The sequence below is a fragment of the Lissotriton vulgaris genome, chromosome 6, assembly GCF_964263255.1.
Source record: "Lissotriton vulgaris chromosome 6, aLisVul1.2, whole genome shotgun sequence".
In the NCBI taxonomy this organism is placed as follows: domain Eukaryota; kingdom Metazoa; phylum Chordata; class Amphibia; order Caudata; family Salamandridae; genus Lissotriton; species Lissotriton vulgaris.
The window spans coordinates 256920314-256928073 of NC_141694.1; the positions used below are offsets into that span (position 1 = coordinate 256920314).

At 44.5% G+C, this 7760-nt stretch overlaps 1 pseudogene; it reads left to right on the top strand.

The window, feature by feature from the left end:
- Positions 1 to 5803: 5803 nt before the first annotated feature.
- On the top strand, positions 5804 to 7302 carry LOC147707107 (uncharacterized; annotated as a pseudogene).
- Positions 7303 to 7760: the final 458 nt, after the last annotated feature.

Here is a 7760-nt window from a genome sequence, read left to right on the forward strand (position 1 = left end):
ATGGCCTATGTATGGATCGTTTGATTTGCGGAAAATTGAGTATGTGGAGAAGTGTATATGTAAACGGTGAGTGAGACAAGATATGTTTGAGTCTATACGAATGTGGGTGAAAGAGGTGCGAGAGCGTGAGAAGGGTGAGCAAGCACTGATTGAGAAAGAGCAGTGAAAGAGTGAGCGTGAGAAAGCACATGAGGCGAAAAAGCACGAAGCAAAGGAATTAGAAGAAAAACAGGAGAAAAAATTTCGGTTGCAAATATCTGGCCAATATCCTGTTCGACAGCCTCTTTATCCTGTCCTTAATAAATCGGATGATGATTTTTCGTTATTAGATCGCTCTCCGTCCCCGTATGTTGGCCCGTCTGCCCCAAGAGGAGGAGATCAAGATTCTAGATCGTCCGGACAGAAAGTGGATACGCGGTCCATGTTGTCGACCGAGCGTATGACTGATCTTCATAAGATTGCTTATCGGGTTAACAAAGATACTGTCTCCCTGACAGATTTATTGGAAGAGCTTGAGGCGTGGGAGGATAGGGAGAAACTATAATTTACTGAATTTGTTTCTAATGAAGTAACAACAGCTTTTCGGAAATATTCCGATGTTCTCGAACCTGATGATGTGGTAGCGGATTCAAAAGAATTGCGTAAAGGTCTTTTTCTTCCTTCCCAGGTGCCTGATGCGATTCGACGGCTATTTGCGTTGCGGGATGAGATGTTTCGGCTACGGGATGAAGCGCGGAGAAGGAAAGCTGGCGAGGAGCAATCGAATCCGAGTGGCGGCGGGAAGCAGTCATCCATCTTTTATTCAGATAAGATCGATGCAGTGCATGTTAAACTAATGCGCAAGGCGGCGCCTTTGTATGTTCCTCCTAAAGGAGCGGGTACTAGTTCAGATAGAGGGTCTCCTGATGCTCAAGGGTATTTCATGTATAACTGGGTTTACACTCCTTGGAATAGAGCAGATGTTATGGCATTAAAGGCAGCGTTACCTGATCCACGAAAGAATCCCGCAGCCTTTTATGAGGAAGTTGAGGGGGCTCTGAATTCTTGTACTATGACTCTGACCGATATTTACTTGTTTTTCAGGCTTATATTACCCCCAGATATGTGGAGATCTATACGAAAGGTGGATGACCTTCAGACATTTAAGGTTAAATGGGCGGATCTTGAGGATGAAGATAGGGAGAGGAAACCTGCACAGAAACCACCCAAGTCGATTTTAGATCTGCCCGCTGCTATCTTGACTAAATTAAAGACGCTTATTCCCCCTAAAAAGATTGATTGGACTATGCTAGCGTCATGTAAACAGAAAGGAGATGAATCGGTTTCAGATTTCTTTACACGATTTGAGGAAACTTTTCAATGATTTTAGCAGCCAGATGCTTACGGATGACACGGGTCGACATCTTTTTGTTGATAAATATGTTTCAAATTTATTACCGGGAGTAGCAGCTCGATTAAAAGCCAGCGAAAGCTCTTAGACCACTTCGTCGCTAGCATCCCTCCTGACGATGGCTCAGTATTATGAGCATCAGGAATTAGAAGCGAAGGGTAGTGAGGAAAAGAAATCTAAAGATTTAAAAACGAAGGTTATGTTAGCGCAAGTGTATGGGCCGCCTCGTAGAGGCAATGAAAAGGGCGGTCGGGATTTCCCTGGTTCTTCTTTGGGCCAGACTGATTTGGCCCGGGATCAATGTGCATACTGTAGGCAGAAAGGCCATTGGGCGAACGAGTGTCCATTGTTACGTGCACAGCGGCAAGAGCATGGGCAGGGATCCATGAGGGGTAGAGGAGGTTTTTCAGGCCCTAGGGGTAACACGAATGATTGAGCTAGGTTTGAATCTAATATGCGACCACGAGATTGGTCTAATGTTTTTGATCGACAAAATCAATATCAAATGTCTGATTATGTACCTCCTGAACAGCACGATTCACAGTATGCATAGGATTGCGTAGAATGGGGTAAGGAATCAGTTGAAGTGCCAGTAGATCAGAGGGGTCCTTATGTTACAGCACATGTTTTGGGTTCTACTGATCGGTTCCTGGTTGATACAGGAGCTACTCGTAGCGCTTTGTCTAAAACATTGGTTCCGAGGGATCCCCTGTCTGGCTCAACAATTACGTCAATAGGGTTCGATGGAACGCCTTCTGTTAGCCCACTATCACAACCTCTTGCTCTTTATGTAGATCAGTTTGCTGCACCATGTCCATTTCTGCTTTCCCCGAACACACCTGATAACATTGTGGGCCTGGATATGCTCAAGCATTTTCGGGCTACGATACAGTGCTCCCCTGAGGGAGTACATGTTATCCTGAATGACAATTATCCAACAATGGAGAGGGTGTATATGATTAAGGAAGATGCTGCACTGGCCTCTTTACCTCATACTTTGTGGGCCACTTCAGATACTGATGTGGGACAGATGATCATTCCTCCGGTGCACATTAGTGTAAAGGAGGGAGCTGTGTTACCGCGCCTGCCTCAGTATCGAATCTCACAGGAGGGAGAGGAGGCGCTTATACAGATAGTGCAGGATCTGATTAAAGTAGGGGTGGTTGAAGAAGTTCCATACAATGTGTGTAACAGTCCTATATTACCGATTTTAAAAAAAGACACTGACACTAGGATTTATCGATTTATTATCGATTTGAGGGAGGTCAACAAGATAGTGATACCTCAATACCCAGTGGTTTCTGATATTACGACACTTCTTCCTTTGGTCCTGCCAACTGCAACGACGTTCTCAGTTATAGACTTGAAGAACGCTTTCTATTCGATCCCTATTCATCCTGACAGCCGATATCTTTTCGAATTCACTTTGAATAATAGATCGTACAGATTTTGTAGAGTTCCCCAAGGCTATACTGAGAGTCCCAGCATTTATAGGCAAGCGCTAAAAAGACAATTGGATTCTTTTGTTTTACCTGAAGGTGTGGTGCTTATACAATATGTCGATGACATCTTGTTGGCAGCCGACACCCCTGAACAATGTGAGGAGTGTACGTTGTCTTTGCTTACCTTTTTGGCATCGCACAATCACAAAGTATCGAAAAAGAAACTGCAATATTGTAGACCAAAGGTAACCTACTTAGGTCACCCTTTGTCTAAGGAGGGGCGTGCACTTACACCAGATCGTATTCAAGCTAATTTAGACACACCAGCAATCTCCACGCAGAAAGATGTTCGAGCTTTTCTGGGTCTCACCTCCTTTTGTAGACAGTGGATATTAGGGTTTTCATACATAGTTAAACCACTGTTAGCCCTTTTGACAAAGGATACTCCAGTCCCCCTTCCCTGGACAGATGAATGTGAGAATGCTTTTCAACAATTACGTCAGGCCCTTTGTTCAGCACCAGTGTTAGGCACCCCTGATTACACGAAGCCCTTTACATTGTATGTGCATGAGAGAGATGGATGCGCGTTATCAGTGTTAGTGCAGATGCACGGTGATAAGCAGCGCCCTTGTGCATACTTCTCGGCAATGCTTGATCCTGTCGCTCGAGCGTTGCCTGGTTGTCTTCGCTCAAGTGCAGCAACAGCTGTGTCAATACGGCGGAGTGAAGGAATTGTGTTATCTCATAAGTTGTTAGTGTTGGCCCCCCATGCTGTTGATGCCCTTTTGAATCAAACAAAGAAGCAGCATTTAACTAGTGCTCGTCTGACAGGATACGAGCTGACGCTGTTGGCTCCTCATATTACATTGAAGAGATGTACAACACTGAATCCAGGTACGTTGTTGCCTTTTCCAGCGACTCAGCCTGAGGCACAAGAGACACATGAGTCTTTGTGACTGAGGAACAGACAAAGGGTCGTATCGATTTACAAGATACGACCTTTACAGATGTGGATGGAGAGCTGTGGGTGGATGGGTCTTGTTTAAAGTTACCAGATGGGACCACCTCCGCAGCATATGCAATCACTACGCTACACACAATAGTGGAGACAGCACGCATACCGCAGAAATCAGCTCAAGCAGCAGAACTGATAGCGTTGACACGAGCTTGTGAGCTTAGTGCAGGATTATGCGTTAATGTCTATACGGAGAGCCGCTATGCTTTCGGAGTAGCGCACGATTTTGGCCTGCTCTGGAAGGAAAGGGGCTTTTTGACATCACATGGAGCGCAGATAATGTATGGAGAATTAGTACAAAATCTCTTGACTGCACTGACCTCTCCTAAAAGGATAGCTATAGTGAAATGTAGTGCGCACAAGAAGGTGACAGACAAAGTGGGACAAGGAAACGCCTTTGTGGATCGAGTTGCACGTGAAACTGCGATGCAGCCTGGCTCCACTGCAATGTATGTTGTGAAGTCACAAGCTGAGCGGTGGCACGACGCTAGAGAAAGTGTACTAGAGATACAAAAGACTGCGACTGAGAAAGAACGAGAGCAATGGTCCAAAGATGGAGAATTGGATGAAGAAGGCTGTTGGAGGAATAAGCAGATGGATAGGTGGAAGTTACCTACAGCCTTCGTACAACCTATGGTTCAGATGGCACATGGACTAGCACATGTTGGAGCTTCGGCAATTGTGATATTGCTTACGCAGGTTTGGGAGCATCCAGAAATTGCTAGCACGGCTAAGAGAGTCGTGCAGACCTGCATGATTTGCCTTAAATACAATCCAGGAAAAGGGACACGAACTCCAGCAGGAGGATTTGCAACACCCACTGCACCATTTGAAGTATTGCAAATGGATTATATTCAGCTGGAATGCTGTAATATACTGGAGTATGTCCTGGTTGTGGTTTGTGCGTTCAGCAAATGGATTGAAGCATACCCTACAAAGTACTGCAATGACTACTGCTAAGGTGCTGTTGAAGGAATTCTTTCCTCGATTCGGTGTTTGCAGATTGTTGTGGAGTGATAAGGGACCCCATTTTGTGGCGGACGTTATTAAGTATGTCCTGAAGGGATTAGGCATTGTACAAAAATTCCATGCAGTGTTCCACCATCAGTCAGCAGGATTGATGGAAAAGTACAATGGCACGCTTAAGTTAAAAATAGCGAAAACACAGGCTTCTACTTCTCTGACTTGGCCAGATGCTTTGCCTTTGGCATTATTGTCTATCAGATCAGCACCGCATTCTCGGACGGGCTTAACGCCCTATGAGATTGTATTCGGGCGCCCCATGAACATAAGGGGGGTGCCCAAACCGAGCTCAGTGTACGATGTACTTTGTGTTTTAATGAATGACTATGTGGCACAATTAACTGATATCTTGGTTTCCATTCATCAACAGGTTCGAGAAGCACTGCCTGACCGGTCCACAGGAGAAGGCCACCACCTTCGGCCTGGCGACTTCGTCCTGGTGAAGTCTTTCTAGAGGTCGAGTAGTCTGGAGCCGAGATGGTGCGGTCCTGAACAGGTCCTCCTCGCAACTAGAACAGCAGTGCGGGTGACCAATCACAGAAACTGGATCCATTCCATCCATTGCCGAAAAGTACAACCTGACCTGGTGGAGCCTGCGATATTGACCGACCATCGAGATATCCTGACTACGGAATGAGGCAGTGCTGTGGTACCTGACGAATCTGAGGAATTCTTCCCGGACCAGACAAACCCTGCATCAAGAAGATACAATCTACGACCAAGAACAGAATCTGTAATTGTGTGAGAAGTTGTCAGAACGGTCCCTAGGTCAGTGAAACGTAGAGCCAATGAGGCAAGGGAGGGGGGGATCAGCCATGCATTAGTGTAGTGACACCCGTCTTAGCCCGCTGGTGAAGAAAACAACGGCTACCTACGGGGTAAGAGTTCTGACAACACTTTAGTTTCAGGAAGATACTGTGTACATTTGATCGAATGGATAAAAGGAAGATTTTTGGTTCTGTAGGGTTCATTATCATTATAGCAGTTATCGCCACAGTCATGTGGTTTGTCGAGGATAAAGCTCCTGCCCGTGAACTGTATGTTGTTTCCACTCCAGTCCCTGATGAGCACTTTTTCTATACCCTCCCATATCAAGAGTTGAAACATCGACAGTCATATCTGAATAACACTTTCATCCAGATGTTGCATCATACCCACGTTGCTACAAATGCTACAGACTGTTGGATATGTGGGATGATGCCGGTGCACCAAAAAAAGGGGGAACACCGTTCATGCCTCTTCCTTTTTCTCATAATGGCTCTTGTAGAGCATGGTACACTTTGCTTTTTGCTACGAGAAAGCCTACAGTTGGAAGATTGCTTTTCAGACTGAATAAAGAATGTCATCAGAATAAAGAAGGCTATCCACAAGCCAACGGAACTATATGGGAGTGGGAAGAGTATCGACCGGACAATGAATCGACACCTTATATTTTCACGAACACTAGAGACACTGTTGGACAAGAGAAGTTTGTGATTTCAGTGGCCCAAGCACAAGCTGATTTATGTGTACAAAGTGTAGGCCATATTCCTGTAGGTATTAGTGATTGTATTGTTGTATTGAATATTGATAGCCTTAATAATAGTACTTTCCTTGCCTCACATAATACCTATTTTGTATGCGGGAACAAAGGTTATTATCGATTACCAGCCGGATGGTCTGGAGTATGCTATGTATCATTTTTATTGCCACCTGTATTCTTGGCACCTGCATCATATCACAAATACTTGAAATTATTGAATAATGTGACTGTAAATAGGTTCAAACGAACTTTATCCGTAGATGACGTTGATCAAACTGACACTAGTCTGCAGCAGTATATAGATTTCAACCTAGGATTGTTTTTCTTTGTGGGAGCTGCTCTGAACAGTAGAAAGATACGTTGATTAACGAGAGTAGTGGAAGCTGTTACTAATCAAACTGCTGCAGCCCTTGGGAATCTTACTGAGGAGTTACAAATTACCAGGATTGTTGCGTTACAGAACCGAATGGTTCTTAATGTGATGTTAGCAGATAGAGGTGGAGCTTGTAGAATTATCGGAAGCAGCTGTTGTGTCTTTATCCCCGATCATACTCCTTCTGTGTATAAAGCCATTAACAAATTACATAAGATTGCAGCTGATATACATGTTGAAAATGGATCTTGGACCTTTTCTGGGTGGTTTTGGACTTTGATTTCTACATGGGGTTGGAAGGTTCTCACTGGACTATGCATAATTGTTGCCATATTATTCACGTGTTGTGTATGTGTCCAATGCAGTCCAATGATATGTTCTCTATGCATTTCATTTTGTGTGCCTAATAAACAATCTGTCGCAGAAGCTACCCATAAGAAAACTATAACTAGAGAGATAGCGGATATGATGAGCATCGACATAAACGATGAGTATTTAGATTATCCAAGGAAACCGAATGTCTTCAGCAAATGCTGAAAGGGTCGTCTGTTGTAAATAAAACAGCGATAGTATTAAGCATTCGCTGAAGACATGCTATTATGTCTTTATTCTAGTTTTCTCGCCCGTACTTGAAATACGGCCAGACTCCATTTTGTTTTCTGGCGTCCATCTTGTATCTTACACATCGCCATGTGCTCGCCACGAGGCAAGTCCTACCTCACTGATTGTCACCCCTGAAGTTTGCCCAGCAACAGGCTATAAACAGTTCTTCGCATTTCTAGCGCATGCCCAGTGGGAGTCACATCTGTTTCTGATTAGCGAAGATTGGAATGTGCATTCGGCAGGTCTCAAGAACTGTTAACTCCACCCATGTATCGATCATGTTTAAGAAATGTCCTTATATGGTTGTAAATCATGCTTTGAGCTGTAACCGCCCACTTATGAGCCTCTTCTTTGTGTATAAAAGGGAACCGCATGTCCGAGTTCTTTCTGCT